The sequence below is a fragment of the Schistocerca americana genome, chromosome 2 (assembly GCF_021461395.2).
Source record: "Schistocerca americana isolate TAMUIC-IGC-003095 chromosome 2, iqSchAmer2.1, whole genome shotgun sequence".
Lineage (NCBI taxonomy): Eukaryota > Metazoa > Arthropoda > Insecta > Orthoptera > Acrididae > Schistocerca > Schistocerca americana.
The window spans coordinates 588,696,980-588,714,748 of NC_060120.1; the positions used below are offsets into that span (position 1 = coordinate 588,696,980).

Here is a 17,769-nt window from a genome sequence, read left to right on the forward strand (position 1 = left end):
ACTGAATCAGTAATTCTCAAGAAGTTAAAGAAATGTATATAAAAAGTATTGTTAATCGTATCAAAGTGCTTTCTAACATAGCGGCTGTCGCTGTTTGTAGGCTAGGTTAGAATGTGTCTCATTCTTCTTCCAACACAGATTTAGTCGTTCGCGCTATTTCATTATCGCGCGCTATTTCATTATCGGTGCATTGAAAGAGGCGTTTTGCGGTAATAGATTCGCTTCATCTTACCAGTGGTCTAGGCCGTACTTGCTTCGGCAGTACATATACTAAAATTGGAACGATACAGAGAAGATTAGCATGGCCCCTGCGCAAGGATGACACGCAAAATCGTGAAGCGTTCCACATATGCCGGCACGGTAGCTCAGCGTGTTCGGTCAGAGAGCCGGTTGGCCTCTGTAATAAAAAACTGAGTGGAACGATCAACGACCGAACTTGAACAGGATGTCTTGCGACGTCCGCAACGACCAAACACAACGATCAGTAATGAACACAAATAAACGGGGGGTAGCGTCTTTGATTCATAATCAAGACGTCTTCGGTCCCGGGTTCGATCCCCGCCACTGCCTAAATTTTGATAAATAATCAGCATTGGCGAGAAACTTAACATCAGGATTGATGGTCACGAAGTCAATGAAGTTAAGGAATTCTGCTACCTAGGCAGTAAAATAACCAATGACGGACGGAGCAAGGAGGACATCAAAAGCAGACTGGCTATGGCAAAAAAGGCATTTCTGGCCAAGAGAAGTCTATTAATATCAAATACCGGCCTTAATTTGAGGAAGAAATTTCTGAGGATGTACGTCTGGAGTACAGCATTGTATGGTAGTGAAACATGGACTGTGGGAAAACCGGAACAGAAGAGAATCGAAGCATTTGAGATGTGGTGCTATAGACGAGTGTTGAAAATTAGGTGGACTGATAAGGTAAGGAATGAGGAGGTTCTACGCAGAATCGGAGAGGAAAGGAATATGTGGAAAAGACTGATAAGGAGAAGGGACAGGATGATAGGACATCTGCTAAGACATGATGGAATGACTTCGATGGTACTAGAGGGAGCTGTAGAGGGTAAAAACTGTAGAGGAAAACAGAGATTGGAATACGTCAAGCAAATAATTGAGGACATAGGTTGCAAGTGCTACTCTGAGTTGAAGAGGTTAGCACAGGAAAGAAATTCGTGGCGGGCCGCATCAAACCAGTCAGTAGACTGATAACCAAAAAAAAAAATAAAAAATAAAAAAAAGTTCATTAACAAACAGATACGTTGTCTCCCAAGCTGTCTGACACATCTATTTCATTCCCGTTTGATTCTCTGGAGAACACCTAACTCTAAATACGTCTTTACCGTTGCACCAGAGTCACAGCCATTGGGATGAGCTAATTTCTCTTTACTATATTGCACATTAGAATTAAAGTGCCACTTTTTCGAGACCCCTTAATTGACTCCCAAGGCGACCCATAAGTATGAAATTTGGCTCAAAGGTGCCTACAAGCTTCCTCTGTAATGGTGTAAAAGCACGGCGCCCTGGGACGTCACCTTTCGCCTCGGCGGCGCTTCAAACAACAAGATGTCTACGCATCCGAAAGGAAGGGCCATAGCTCGGAAGTTCATGTGAGCTGTAAGGTGGTTTAATGAATCAATTGGGCACCAAATTTCACCACAATTCTGCCCAACGCCAGCGTGGACGTGTCACAAGAAGAGGAGGTAGTCCCAACCCCTCTTATCCACATTTCAATCATTCTTTTGACGTCTCTGCGCTGGAGGTCAAAAGCTAAATAACCCGCGTGGAAATCACGCGGTTTTCTTATGGTGGCCGAGGAAAACATTTCAGATACACAGCCACTCAGCCGGCCGTTGTGACCGAGCGGCTCTAGGCGCTTCAGTCCGGAACCGCAATGCTACTATGGTCGCAGGTACGAATCCTGCCTCGCGCATGGATGTGTGGTGTCCTTAGGTTAGTTAGGTTTAAGTAGTTCTAAGTCTAGGGGACTGATGACCTCAGATGTTAAGTCCCATAGTGCTCAGAACCATTTGAACAGCCGCTCAGAATCGACAGAAAAATTCTCAGGAAATGGCATAAAGGGCTATTGTGAAGCCACCCCTTTCCCTGGGGCGTTGATTCCCACACATTTTGGGGTTCGCAGTGCGATGAGCGACAGGAAGATGTTTTTGACAACCTTTGACACTGATGACAGCCTCGGACCATCAAATCCGTTTCCAAGGACATTGTGGGGCTGTATCCTCATTGACTGTGATCACAGATGTTTGGTATGCGGCGTGACCGCAATTTTTGCTCGCGTACACAGGCTGGAGTCACTTTAGACCATTTAAAGCCACCCGATGAAATTTTAACGTGAGACGAAGCAGTAAAGGGTGCTTATGCTTTTTCAACCCTCCTGGTTTCCTCCCTCCTGTGGCGTGGTCACACGGGAGTGCGACACTAACACGTGTGTGGCTGAAACTACAGAAGGTCCTTCTAACACCCACCAGTTCGGCAACACCCTCGGTGCCACCCACGCACCTTTGTTGAGCACGCTGGAAATGTGCCTTAAGAAATTTCGGCACCAAATCAGCCTGGCGGCTGCTCTAGTACCTGAGGGTTAGGCAACCACTTACACACCTCTTGGGTGGGGTTTGCCTACCTTGGCACGAAGCATCTGTTACCTACATTATTCCGTGAAGTACTGAATTTTCAACTGTTAACAGACTTTTAGGTCACCTTGTACTTCTAGCCTCTGCACACGCTAGGTGTCAGGTGACACATCATTTGAAACTAACGTTCCTCGGAAGACGGATCGCCAGAAACGGTCACGTTTATTGGGCACTAGGTCACCACTCGACGAATTGATCGTTCGGGTGCTGCTTTCATAAAAGAACGCCAAGACAACCTCGGAAGAGCTTCACGTGGTTGTGAAGAGAAATCAACAATGCACTGAAGTGTGAGGAGAAATTTATGAACTTCAGATTTGAATTTAATGCCTTCGCTTTTGACATATTCTCAGTATTTGTTTTTGGGTTACATTGTCACTAACATAAAAATAGAACTCATGTTACATGGAATATTTTATTCGAATTAGTTATTCTAACACCGCTTAAAATATTTGCTATTCCTCCTGAAACACCGTGCATGTGGCCATTCCAGTTTAGATTGCTCCGGATTGTTACTGGTAGGTATTTCACGACTGTTTCCAATGATATGTCGCCAGTAGTGTAATGGCACAATAGAGGATTTCCTTACCTGCTTATTTGCGACACGTTACAGTTATTTACACTGAGGAAGTCCTGAATCCAATTATAAATCTAATCCGATACTCGGTAAGCTCGTATTTCGTTCACTAAACGACACTGCAGAACTGCGTCAAATACCTTCCTGTGGAACTCATAGACTCATACCGTACTTCAAGAACACATCAATGAAATGTAATTTTGACGAGGTGAATACTGGACTAATTACTCAAATGAAACCACGACAGTTTGCAACCTTTCCATCTAAGCTCGAATTCCAAGAACGTGCACGTCTCCCTAGTCGACTTTTTCATCCGTTCCAGCACAGTCAAGATTGTAGGAAACAGCGCATGCAGTGGCCGTAGTTTCCCCCTCGATGCTCGCTGCACAGGAGGTTGTGGAACTCGTTACGCTTTCAGCACCCGTCACGTGGCCACAGCCTCCTGTTCATCTTCGTTCTGGCAGCGCCTCACCCATTCACAGTAAGCAATCCAGATTAGAAGAGTGCAGCTGTGTGTTTTCCTAAGGTAGATGCTAACAGAATCGCCCCTAACAGAATCTAAGTTGTTAATCCTCCATGGCTCATTGTAGTTACATATGCAATGGTACAGTGAGTAATGGCGAGATAAAAATAAATAAATAATACAGATCGACAAATTTTAACTTTTTGCGTGGGGTTGGCATGAAAAAACGAATTTCTGAATAAATCTATTGCACTGATCACGAATCTGAAGCCTGTTTCTTTACAGCATGTCAGATTTTCGCATTATCATCATCCATATCTGTACCCTATGAAATCGGAAAGCAGTTACCATAATATGGAGTCCAAATGGAACAATAAAATGATAAAGAAAAGTAATACGAAAGACATATGAATTAGAAGAAGCAAAGACGTACCCAGCGGAGGTATTAGTTTCGTTTACATTTGCCCGTGAATGGACCCTTGGTGTCACCTCTCCTTCACCTGTGATACACAAGCAGTAGTCGGACACCATATTTATTCCCCAGTGACCATGATAACGATGTTCCAGCGTTTAAGTTCCTGATAGAAACATTCACCGTGTTCTTCAAATTTATCAGCCTAATTGTCCTGAAAATTGTCTAGGTGTGGCATTAGATAATGTAGTTTTAGGAAGACCTTACATCCTGTCTGGTTAAACGACTGTGGCATATCTTCTACTGTTTCATTGTAATCAGGCTGCCTATTTTGGCCAAGGAAACGATGCACAACAATTTTTAAACTTCTCCAAGCTTGCTGTTCTATTTCCGTCATTGTACTTTCAAAGTGTTCATCAGACATCAGCTTACATCTGTCTGGATAACAAATACCCATTCTTTCAACTTTGCAACCAACGGATTTGGGAATTGCCTACACAGACATTGGAAACAGTTCCTTGTTTCGTCCAAAGCTTTCACATACTGCTTCATCAGTCATAATTTCGTGCGCAGTGGAGGCAATAAAATGTATCTGCATTATTAATCAAATGCTCTTTTACAATGTTCATCAATCCCTCAATCAGCTTTTTGTTGTTAGGCCACTCTCTCCTATTCCAGTGCTTATGGTATCCTCCACTGTCCCATTCACACATGCAGCAAGGCAGCTTGATGTACCACTTTTGCCGGCTAAAAGAATGCCAGTCAAAGAATGCCAGTCACTTTAAAGCACGGGCGGCCAAGACTTCACCTTGACAACCGTGCCCTGGCATGAGTGCCATAGCATTCAGCCTCGCTGCACACTTCCCTCACCGCCACAACATGATGTCAGAGTGCGAAGAGGGGAAGAATGGGAAACTGCCTTTAAATGGCAGTGCAGCTTCACTGCATACGACTTGGTTTTATATTTCACATTCCTCAACAACATAGGTAAAAAAAAGAAACAAATATTCAGTATCATTTAATTATTTTTGCCCCGTTGAAGACATACTATAATTTTTATCTGGTACTGCAAACTGTCACAGACAATTTCATAGGTTTTTGCACTCAAGTTGCCACATACTCGTGACTTATTTAGTTTCATAATTGAAAAAAAGATCGTTCACACATATATATTGATCGAAATACTGTAGTACTTTTACAACCTCATTATGGAGACGTGGAAACTCTACCTGAGGAAAGCAATGTAGACGTCCTAAACAGTTTTAGATTAGATTAATACTAGTTCCACGGATCATGAATACGATATTTCGTAATGATGTGGAACGAGTCAAATTTAACGTACACTCTTTGACATAAAACTTGACCGGCGGCCGGCCGCTTCAGAGGCTAAGTCCGCGCCGATCGCGACATGGGACAAAAAAACTGGCCAACTCGCTAATTCTCTAAGTCCGGTTATCTGCACAATCTGGCAACACTGTAGACTGCGGCACTTCCTGGAGGAAAACTTGTCCCACGATAGAGAAACTCTAGGCTGATTACGCCTGTGGTCTAGCGGTAGCGTGCGTTGTTTCTGTTCATAATGTCAGTGGATCGAGAGCAGCTGGCATAAAATATTTTTATAGCCTCTTCTGTCTGAATGCTGAAGACGTGAATGTAATGGTAGCGCAGATTCAATCTATTTCGCTTTGTGACACACCGATATCAAAATTTTATCCAGTAACGATTTTGCGGCAGATTTCCTGCAGACTGTCCTCCTCTGGACGCCGTATGCGGCAAAGCTCCGGGATCCATTTGCTGGCTACTGGCAGCGGCCGTGGCGACAGCAGCGGCGCTGCACTCCCCCGTTCTTTATCGAAAGCGCCTGCTACCGCTCATCGCTTTTGATGATTTAAAACGCTTTATTATTAAATGTTGCTCCACAGAAAATTTCTACAATTTCCATTCACGTTCAAAAGCAACGGAGACAGACGTCCTGATTAGTAGGCGGGTATTATATTACATTAATCGGCAAGAGCTGAGTATGGCCCGAAATTAATTTTATAGACTGGGACGAAATGAAACCACCTCACTACATTCGATGAATTTATAAATGCTTCATGCCTCGTTTCTTTTCCTTTCAAACTCAATTATTTGTGCAACTTTTGGTCAATGTTTGGATGTTTTCGTCAAGCCAGAGTGAGCGTCTGTGGTGTAAAGTGTATTACAGTTCTTGTTTCATTCCTTATGGTAAGTCTATGCGATAAACTGTGTGAATACCTTGCAATGCATGCTCTGTAGCAGTGCAGGAACACTGCACATTTGGAGTTCATGAAGTATTTATTGTTGATCGGAAGTGATAGTTAAGGTCATCAGATTTAAACCAGAAAAATTTGTCGTTTTGAAGGTTTCAGAGAACGGAAAGGAATTGCTAACGCCGGTGTTAGAAAACGTCTACAGTTAAATGCTATTGCAAAAATTTAGAAGAAGGGAACTATATTAATGAACATGTGCACTTCATAAACAACCTTCTGACCTATATGACGAACAAAGCTCAAATTTATATCGTTGACAGTCGGTTTGAATCTTTTCAGGGTCTATTTTACAGTGAAGCACCTTGGAATTTGCAAAGCAGAAATCCATGATATTAACTTAATTTACCAAGTCGAAATCGAAAGAAGACTGATGTTTAAAGGCATTCTTCAGATTTCGCATAAGAAATTTTTAATAGCAGTTTGCAACTCCATTAATTAAAATGGAAAATAAAAGGTTGTAGTCAGCGGCTTCTACCGTGATTCGAAGTGCTATGTCTTATAGTACAAGCACTGCAACGCACAAGGGAACCTCTGAGCTAACGACACACTGGCTGCCAGAGGCGGAATATAGTCACTGCGATGTTGCCTGAGCCTCAAAACGCAACCTTAAACACACGAACAGAGGAGGTGGAGATTACTGTTTTAACGTCCCGTCGACAACGATGTCATTAGAGACGGAGCACAAGCTCGGATTAGGGAAGGATGGGGAAGGAAATCGGCCGTGCCCTTCCTAAGGAACCATCCCGGCATTTGCCTGAAGCGATTTAGGGAAATCATTGAAAACCTAAATCAATATGGCCGGGCGCGGGATTGCACCGTCGTCCTCCCGAATGCACACACAAACAGGTGTTACTTATGTGAAGAACGCCGTTCTTGGAGTCCAGAAATTAAATATACTTCCTAATTGTGTCATCTTGCAGTGGATTATATCGTACGAGTCTTCGATGTGGAAAACGAATGTCAAGTGAATTTAGCGAGATAACGCCGACCTACACCCGGAAGTAAATGCACTATCAGAGTGTTGACAAATACTTGCTACGACGCTGCCATTTCTAGGCTCTCTGACGAGGCAGCTCTTCAGCGACATGCTTGCCGTGATTCTCCGATACGGTTCTTCAGAGTGGAGACGCGCGCGCACGTTTGGTTTTTATGCGGCGTTCTCCCCTGATGGTTTCTGACGTCGCCTTGTGGGCTATGTATACATATGAGACATTCAATTATCATTAATCCAGAATCATACAAGTTTCAGCTTCCAGCGTGGAAGAAGGCTGTTGACGCCGACATTATATCATTTCAACGTAGGGAAAGCAAAACGGATCATTCAATGTTTCTCATTCAACATAAAGCATGTGAGATAATTTTCCGTAACGTTCATAATCATCTAAAAATACAAACGAAGTAAAAATACACGGGAAGCTTATTCGAATTGAATATAACGCTTTGCACCTCGATGTCGAATTTGTCCACTTGCAATGTTTTGCAGCATACACATAGAATGTCATGATTATCCACGAGAATGAAGAAATATGTTGGTAAGGATGGAAGCAAGAAGAGACGCAGTCAACAAATATTCTATTCCTCATGGCATTCATTTCATTTGACACGTAAGAAGAGGTAAAGCGGGAATTTACTTTCGTTAACACGAAAGATATGCCGCACATATTGATAACGAGGAAGTCTGCGTCTTCATACGTTTCCTCCTTGAAATCTGTATGCTCTATTATATACTAAGTAGCCCGATCATTGTTTCAGTAATGTTACCCTCTTGTTTGACCCCGTAACGATGAACAGATTCCAAATGCATGTCTCCCTTCCTGGGTTGTTTTTTGTGTTTTATTGCTTGGAATTCCTGAAGCAGACCACTGCGCCTTCCCGCCTCGTGGGTTAGGTCTCAAAACTAAACCGCTTTGTATCCAATGGCATAATTTATTCAGACAGCATCAGCATAAGACTATCAAACAAAGCCTTCCATTTACAGTTGCAGCACTCTAACCAGCACTGACCAAAGTGTAATCCACGGTCATGGTCCTAAATTACCAGCTGTCTGCTACTGTGGCAAAGTCCGTACTACACTTTCGATTCCGCAGCACCATTTTATCTGGTAACGCTGTGTAGTTGCACAGTTGTGCTACCAGGTCTGTCCTCACACTGTCAACTTTATGTATCTCACTTCTCCTGTAGCGCAGATCACGAGGAGCCGAAGTAAATGAGTGTATTCTGCATGACGTAACATTCAGTATTCCCTTCTTTCATAGCCACTCTTCATGTGCATCGATACCAAATAGGAATGCGAAAACTCTTGCGAGTGAGAGAATGACAATAACAATCGTAACAAGAACAAGCAAATAATGAATGATGTTTATTCCAACGCAGAACGAGAATGGCTTTAAATATAAAAATCTGTATCTATATCTATATCCATATCTATTGATCTTTGAGTTGGCACAATGCAAATATATTCTTAGCATTTAGTTACTGAATTTAGTTCTGGATGTTTGCAGAGAAAAGGAAAAGTCGGTACTTCTCGCTAGTGTAATATAATGTGAACCAGCAACTACCCTTTCCTTAGAACACGACTCAAGCAGGTCCTCAAGTAGGTAGCAAGGCACTGCTGCATTCTGTTCCCTGACATTGCTCTGATGACGGTTAATGCAGATAGTTCAGATTATGAAATACAAAACGTATTGCAGGTTAGTTCCTAGGATAGTAACATTAAATTTGCGTTGTAGACGGCACATGAACGTGACGACTATCCATATTACTCATCAATATAAAAAGACAATATTTTGGGAATTTAGCAGGATTACTCAAAATGAATTCTGAAATTGGGTGACTGACTGCACAGGTGCTAAACGTCGTCAAGAGTATACGATGTCCTAATCGCATTAGGAATATGAAGATCGTCTTCGACAGCTCGCAACTTTCACATTGCTATCTCCACCCTACTCCAGACAGCCCTCGATGGAGTTGCACTACGTTGCCGATGTTATGGAAGGCCTTCAAACCGACAACAGACCACATATTGAAAAACACAAGCGAATTCTCTTGCAGCGTAAGCTTATTGTAACTAATCTAAAAATTATTGGAGAGGAACATTCTCCTATTCAAAAAAAGTAAAATGTTACACACTGTTGACGTCAAACGGACATTATCTATGTCCTGTCTTGTGTCCTACTCATCTATAATATCAAGTGTACTATGAAAATGATTATATATAATGGATGATAGGGTAATGCATTGATACCAGATGGTGGGGGCCGGCCGGTGTGGCCGTGCGGTTCTAGGCGCTTCAGTCTGGAACCGCGTGACCGCTACGGTCGCAGGTTCGAATCCTGCCTCGGGCATGGATGTGAGTGATGTCCTTAGGTTAGTTAGGTTTAAGTAGTTCTAAGTTCTAGGGGACTGATGACCTTAGAAGTTAAGTCCCATAGTGCTCAGAGCCATTTGAACTATTTAACACAAAATGACATTAAAAATTAAAGTTATTCACGAGCAGCTAGTTGAGAATATGTATGAACATTAAATGACACGACGAACTGAAATAATATGACGAAGAGTTCAGCGCTCACTGGGAATATAGCCCCACACATATCGTTGTTGACTACACACAAAGAGACGTCAGCTACCGAATTTTTCTCCACCAGCTGCTCAGAATAGCATCTTGAACTTACAGTCATCTCGCAAATAGTTCTGTGTCTCACTGGGAGTTAAAAGCGTCAGATATCGTTAGTGTTGACAACGAATGAAAATACATTAAAAATCAAAATTATTATCCACCAGCAGATAGGTGTTCTCCTGATAGAGCTTGATAATACATAATTAAATCTTTAGTGCCGGGCCAGGATTCGATCCCATTCACGCGTAATATGTGAAGGTGTTGAGGAATCTGCAGTTTTGAACAAACAACAAATTGTAGCCGAGCTGTATTGCCACGAAGGGATCAAATTCCGCGTTAAGGGCGGTCTGAGTTGCATTCCCAGTTTAGAACCAATTTTATCGACATACAGAAGCTCAAATAAAAGATGGAATAAGTGCCCTGTGACCATACATAGCGTTTGTGTCGTCACTTGAAATAAATAACTAGTATAAGAAAGGTTACTGGTGATAGAGTTTCTACATGTCGCCACTCCAGACTTTATTGTGGTTCAACCTACCGTCTACGTGGTAAAGAAGGAATATCATCTTTAATGTGAATTTTCAGACCACGCAGCCATTATATCTCCTTCACTTGGTGTAGCCAGGAGAGAATGGAATCTGTCTCTCCCTATCTAAAATCATTGACGGAAGTGGGAATCGAACCCAGACCATAGGTATAACAACCTACCATCCGTCCAACAGACCACGAAATCCTCTTCTCTGCGAGTCATTTTTCTATCGTAACACAGTTGCGCCACACTGGATGAGAATTCTGACACACAGGCTCCCTGTAGTAATTTGCAGCATGTTCAGTAAATTCATTTACTTGGTTGACCGAATCACCATGAACTAGCTGCCTCAGCTACCCAGTGCATACATTCGACTATTTTGTAATCACAGAAATAAAATCACGTAACTGCCACCTACACACAACTGCCAACAGTGTAGGATGCAGAAGTTTGAATAGGAAGTGTTCCTTTCCACTTGAGCTATTCTATTGCGCTATCTGTTACTAGAAAACGTCGTTCAGTCCAAAAGAAAAGCTGTAACTGTTTGTCTCTCAGAAGTCAAGACCTGGCCATATGCATAATCTCACAGTGCTGTGGAATCCAAAAGTTCTGGAGGAATAGTTGCCGAGCTCTGGAGCTTAAGTAGCTACGTGTCAGCTTGTAGCATAGATAAGATGTCGCGAGTTCAAATACATTCAGTGCTACATTTTTTAAAACGCAATTCTGCTCTCTGCTGAAGGTATCAATCTAATGGAACTTTGAACATAATTCCCTTCACTTCTCAACCCAAAGTAGTCGCATGTGGAAAAAGGGCTAACTACTGTGACATTTTGTTCTATTCAGGTTTAATAGACAGCAGGCAGCAAATGCATCTCGAAGATGTGCAGGGAGAGCGCATCGTGCCATAATATGTCAGAAAAGTATTTTCTACATTAGCCGTCGTGTGGTAGTGATATTTTATTCTTCTTCAAACTTTGTTTGACAGCTTTAACTCAGAACAAGTTTTCTACATGCATGTAATCAATAAACTGCATGTGCTTTGTCAGACTGTCATAGGTAACATCAGAGAATTCGCATATATCGTTGATGATTAATTTCTCTCTCATGTTTACTATTGTTTTAACAACACTAAAGGAAACCTTACGAAAATTGTGCACTGTATTATAAGAAATGAAATAAAACTAACCATGATAACCTTACGACGAAAGTATCTGTACACAAGCATGCCTCTATCGACACGAATTAGTAAAATACTACTCACTTAGATTTTGATTGGGTCTGTGTTTAATTGGTATGCTGTGTCATACTCAAGAGGTATGCAAATGTGGCAATTCATAAATATAGTTACGTATTCCTAGAAACCCAAAATTCGCTTGGCAGCAGCGGAAAGAAGCCTTACCTGTTGTGCAGCATTGTAAGTTTTTCAACATTGCACTATGAGCTGAAAGCATTTTCTTGCGATTTCCTTATTGCTGTTTGATCTGACTGCTTGTAGCTCTTTCACAGAAGGGATAAAAACGTTACAGTCAGTGAGACTGGAACTGCGAACCGTAACAGACGCTTTTTCACAGGTCAGCACGTTACCACAGAGCTGGCGAGGAGGTGTGTGTCTGAGCTTCCTATTACGAGGGCAATAGGAACTCGAATTCGTAAACCGCTATTTGAAGGTCGAGATTAGTTGCGGTTTCCACCTGCAACGACTTTCCTGGGCTGAAAACCGTAAATTTTCAATCTTTTGTTACCCTTCAAGCGATAATAACTCAGATTATTCAATGGAAATGACAGGTAAAATCAAGTGAACTTTGAGGCTTAATTCCGTGCACACCAGGAAGTAACTCGTCGATCACAGAGTTGCCAAACATACGTTGCCTTGTTGCCAAATCTCAGTTACAGTACCAGCAGGAAGAAGACGAACCGATGTGATCCTACAGCGGTCTGGGAAGTGATCATAGCTGGTGTCTCCAAGTCGCGGCTGCTACGGCCTGGAATACGTAATGCGTCTGATTCGCTTTCTGTAACTAGGTTTAGGGACTGGAGCGAAGTTACTAATAATACTCAGAACTGACTGCAAACTGAGCATCATAAATCAGTAACTCTCATTGTTGTTTTTATATTTCTTTCGTAAGTGTACTCAAAACTAAGAAAGTCATTCACAGGCGTTTTCGTGCCTCGCCGATAGTCGAGCACAACATACAAATAAAAATAAAAAAGAATGTGTGTGTGTGTGTGTGTGTGTGTGTGTGTGTGTTTGTGTGTGTGTGAGAGAGAGAGAGAGAGAGAGAGAGAGAGATAAATAAAAAGCAATGAGAGAGAGTGTAAAAAATTGTTGTAAAGAAATTGAATCATGGTATTTAAAGAAATCTTTCATTAAAATGACACGTTCCACATCATTACGAAATGTCGTATTCATGATCTATGGAACAAGAGTTAATCTAATCTAATCTAATCTAATCTAATCACATCATATTGATGATTAGCCATGAAGAGTCATGAATTACCGAAATTTTGGCCCATACCAGTAACCAAATCTAAACTTGAAAATAAAAGACGACAATTGTTACGATAAACCGTGACTCCTATCAAGACCCTTTCGTCCCTGTTATCTAACCACGAAAGATGTTTGATATACCTCCATTCTGAAGCAACAAAGTGTGCATGCATTTAAAGATGAAGTGCATGATGTGAAGTTCTGTGACGGAGATACGAACCCAACACGTAATCCGATTGTTAACTAAGAAAAATCAAATGTTACGTATCGGTTTTTCTTACGAGCCGCTAGGTGTCTGAATCTAAAATAAGGATACAAACTTTTGTGCCTAAGCGACAATCGAACTGCACACCTACCGTGCATCCACGAATATAGCTTAAGTATCAGTTGCTTACTCATGAACAGTAAGATGTGTGCGTGTTTGACCAGAAATAACGACACCTGTTGCGATTGTTGGAAACACATGAACAGACATTGAAATTGCGCGTTAATTTTCACTAGCAGGTGAGTGTGCACTTGATAAAGCTAGAAATGAAATTATGAATATTTTTGTACTGGATCAGGTTTCAGACCGACATACTTACCTTTGGAGGAGACCTAGAGAAGATTGCAGTCTTGGGAAAAGGAACGAAATGACTGAACTACACTGTTCCGAGAGATTCAGATCCTCGAAAGAGGAGGTACGAGTTCGAATCACAGTCCAGCACCAAATTTTTAAACGTCTCTAGTTCAATCAAGTACAAGTAAAATAAGAGCCCTGTCCCTTTAAATGGATATCGGTTCATCAAATAAAATAAAATTTTCTAATGTAAGTAAGCCCTTCTGGCGACTGTATTTCTGTTTACCACGACTTTCGCTGTGTCATTTCCCAACGTCAACCGGCTCTGCCCAGTTGGTAATGAAGGAACATGATGTTTAATGCGGATTCTGGATTATAACGTCTTTCTCTTGAGGTTACCACAGGTAAAATAAATCTGTTTGTGCCTCTTAAAAGTAAATGCCTGAACCCACACATTGCACCTGTGATAGCTCGTTCCACCATACCATTGTGGCCACATTACCCAGCCCCAAGAGTGTGCTGTAACGGATGATGTGCTTAGCTTACAAAATTAGTCACGGTGGAAAAAATGCGAGTCTATTAAATGGTCAAGTAGAAGCAAGCTTCTGACGCAGAGATTATGCTATTCTCATGTCAGAAGGATGTAAAGACTCTTCTAGGCATCATAGGCTGGATGTGAAGCCATTTTGATTTTTCACAAATTCAGCAAATTTCTTAGTTCGAGAAAATCCAGTGTGAAGTGTGAAGTTGCCGGATAATTCGATTATTACTGTTATTATTAATATCATTTTATTCATACCGCTGCTGTAACACAAGTGGTTGAACATCATTTAATGCCTTTTGGTCACTATAGATGTAGTTTCCCAAGAACAGGTTCTTTCCCTGTCTACGGAATACTTTTCATGTTAATATCAAACACCAGCAATTACTCGTAGATTACTTTAAAACTAAAGTAATTGACGAAGACGTTACTTGGTAACAAAAACGCACTGCCTTTCTTCATTTACTTTTGCCTAGAAATGGCTATCGAGTACTGACAAACCAAAAGGCAAGAGATCTTACTGCCTTCCGATATACGTTGCTGTTAGTTCTTCCACATGATTTGGTCGACATGACCTGTTTCAAGTTGTGTATGACGACAGTGTTTTAGAAAATCTATTGTTTCCCTTTGAAATAAACAGAAGTATTTTCATTCTAAGCTGTCCAAGTACAAAATTTTCGCAATATTAGTTCAAATTTAATATTCGCTTCTATAATGTAGGAAAGTATTTCACAGTCGCAAAATTCGCATCCGAAACGTTGACCTTACACTTAGTCGCTGACCATAAATTCTAGCTCAGAGTGACACCAGTTTAAATAACCTAATGTAGCGAAGACTGTTTGCCAGTTCTCTTTCTCACCGGAAAATACGCAATTCACTCATTTGGCTCCATAAGTACACTGTAACAGTAATTTCTGTGTGAATTTGTCAGTAAGCTTTTGCCTTCCAACCGGCAAAATACGGCAGAGTACGGCCGGTAAACAATTCACAAACCACGATTTAGTGCCAATAAGACGATTTCTTTAAACATTGTCGAAGCTGAGGGAATTTAGTTTCTGCTTAAAACGTCTTAAGCAGCAACGTTCACAGATATCTCAAATAGGAAAAAGCTGAATATCCAGGTACGAAGGTTGTAAAACAAACTTCCCACGGTTTGTGTCAGGTTGATTTTTTCGTCTGATAACACTGCTTAAGTATTTTGTCTAAGAGGTATCACAAGTACTATCCCTGTAGCTGTGGGAATCATTGGTTGAAAACGAGTTTAACACCAATGGGTACAGTGCTGCTAAATTTTCACAATTATTATCAACCTAAGTCTGAGTTCATCCACAAACTGAGGCGTATTTATAATATTGGAGCTAGACTGTGTCTCCTTGTCTTTCTTGAGTGGTCATTGGAAGGCGTTTACACACACGTATACAATACGATGAATACTTCGAACGCTATGGTTAACGTTGCTCTCATAAACTACTTTTTTTTAAAATTCTTCTGGGTCTTCAGCGTGCAATATGTGTTGTAGATACAGTCTCAGACCAAAAAATTGACCGCCGAGTCGTTCACGTAAGGTGGACAATACAGTCGTGCTCCTCTCAGAATTCTATGTCTGGCAATATGCTCGATCTAGCAACATGTAGACTGCGGCACTTCCCAGAGGAAGTCTTGACTCCAGTCTTAGTACATTACTCTTGACTACGACCGTAGTCTTGAGGCAAAACGCGAGACCAGCTAATATGATATTGTAGATTCGCTTGAATTACACTCATAGCTTCAGCACCGAGAGGAAAGGGGCGATAAAAATTTTGTCGATATGTGCTTTCGGTCGACAGACGTCATATTAGCTGGTCTCGCGTTTTACTTGAAGACTACGGTCGTGTTCCAGCAGCGGTATGAATAAAATGATAGTAATAATAACAGTAATAATCGAATTATCCGGCAACTTCACACTTCACACTGGATTTTTTCGAACTAAGAAATTTGCTGAATTTGTGAAAAATCAAAATGGCTTCACATCCAGCCTATGATGCCTAGAAGAGTCTTTACATCCTGCTGACATGAGAATAGCATAATCTCTGCGTCAGAAGCTTGCTTCTACTTGACCATTTAATAGACTCGCATTTTTTCCACCGTGACTAATTTTGTAAGCTAAGCACATCATCCGTTACAGCACACTCTTGGGGCTGGGTAATGTGGCCACAATGGTATGGTGGAACGAGCTATCACAGGTGCAATGTGTGGGTTCAGGCATTTACTTTTAAGAGGCACAAACAGATTTATTTTACCTGTGGTAACCTCAAGAGAAAGACGTTATAATCCAGAATCCGCATTAAACATCATGTTCCTTCATTACCAACTGGGCAGAGCCGGTTGACGTTGGGAAATGACACAGCGAAAGTCGTGGTAAACAGAAATACAGTCGCCAGAAGGGCTTACTTACATTAGAAAATTTTATTTTATTTGATGAACCGATATCCATTTAAAGGGACAGGGCTCTTATTTTACTTGTACTTGATTGAACTAGAGACGTTTAAAAATTTGGTGCTGGACTGTGATTCGAACTCGTACCTCCTCTTTCGAGGATCTGAATCTCTCGGAACAGTGTAGTTCAGTCATTTCGTTCCTTTTCCCAAGACTGCAATCTTCTCTAGGTCTCCTCCAAAGGTAAGTATGTCGGTCTGAAACCTGATCCAGTACAAAAATATTCATAATTTCATTTCTAGCTTTATCAAGTGCACACTCACCTGCTAGTGAAAATTAACGCGCAATTTCAATGTCTGTTCATGTGTTTCCAACAATCGCAACAGGTGTCGTTATTTCTGGTCAAACACGCACACATCTTACTGTTCATGAGTAAGCAACTGATACTTAAGCTATATTCGTGGATGCACGGTAGGTGTGCAGTTCGATTGTCGCTTAGGCACAAAAGTTTGTATCCTTATTTTAGATTCAGACACCTAGCGGCTCGTAAGAAAAACCGATACGTAACATTTGATTTTTCTTAGTTAACAATCGGATTACGTGTTGGGTTCGTATCTCCGTCACAGAACTTCACATCATGCACTTCATCTTTAAATGCATGCACACTTTGTTGCTTCAGAATGGAGGTATATCAAACATCTTTCGTGGTTAGATAACAGGGACGAAAGGGTCTTGATAGGAGTCACGGTTTATCGTAACAATTGTCGTCTTTTATTTTCAAGTTTAGATTTGGTTACTGGTATGGGCCAAAATTTCGGTAATTCATGACTCTTCATGGCTAATCATCAATATGATGTGATTAGATTAGATTAGATTAGATTAGATTAACTCTTGTTCCATAGATCATGAATACGACATTTCGTAATGATGTGGAACGTGTCATTTTAATGAAAGATTTCTTTAAATACCATGATTCAATTTCTTTACAACAATTTTTTACACTCTCTCTCATTGCTTTTTATTTATCTCTCTCTCTCTCTCTCTCTCTCTCTCTCTCACACACACAAACACACACACACACACACACACACACACACACACATTCTTTTTTATTTTTATTTGTATGTTGTGCTCGACTATCGGCGAGGCACGAAAACGCCTGTGAATGACTTTCTTAGTTTTGAGTACACTTACGAAAGAAATATAAAAACAACAATGAGAGTTACT

At 41.2% G+C, this 17,769-nt stretch overlaps 1 protein-coding gene and 1 non-coding gene across 3 annotated transcripts in view; both read left to right on the forward strand.

The window, feature by feature from the left end:
• The window catches only part of LOC124593699 (graves disease carrier protein-like), a 207,493-nt gene that overhangs the window by 126,964 nt on the left and 62,760 nt on the right, over positions 1-17,769 (forward strand). The window lies entirely within an intron of this gene.
• On the forward strand, positions 247-353 carry LOC124596729. Its single transcript, XR_006978370.1, has one exon. It is a non-coding gene; the product is annotated as a U6 spliceosomal RNA (small nuclear RNA).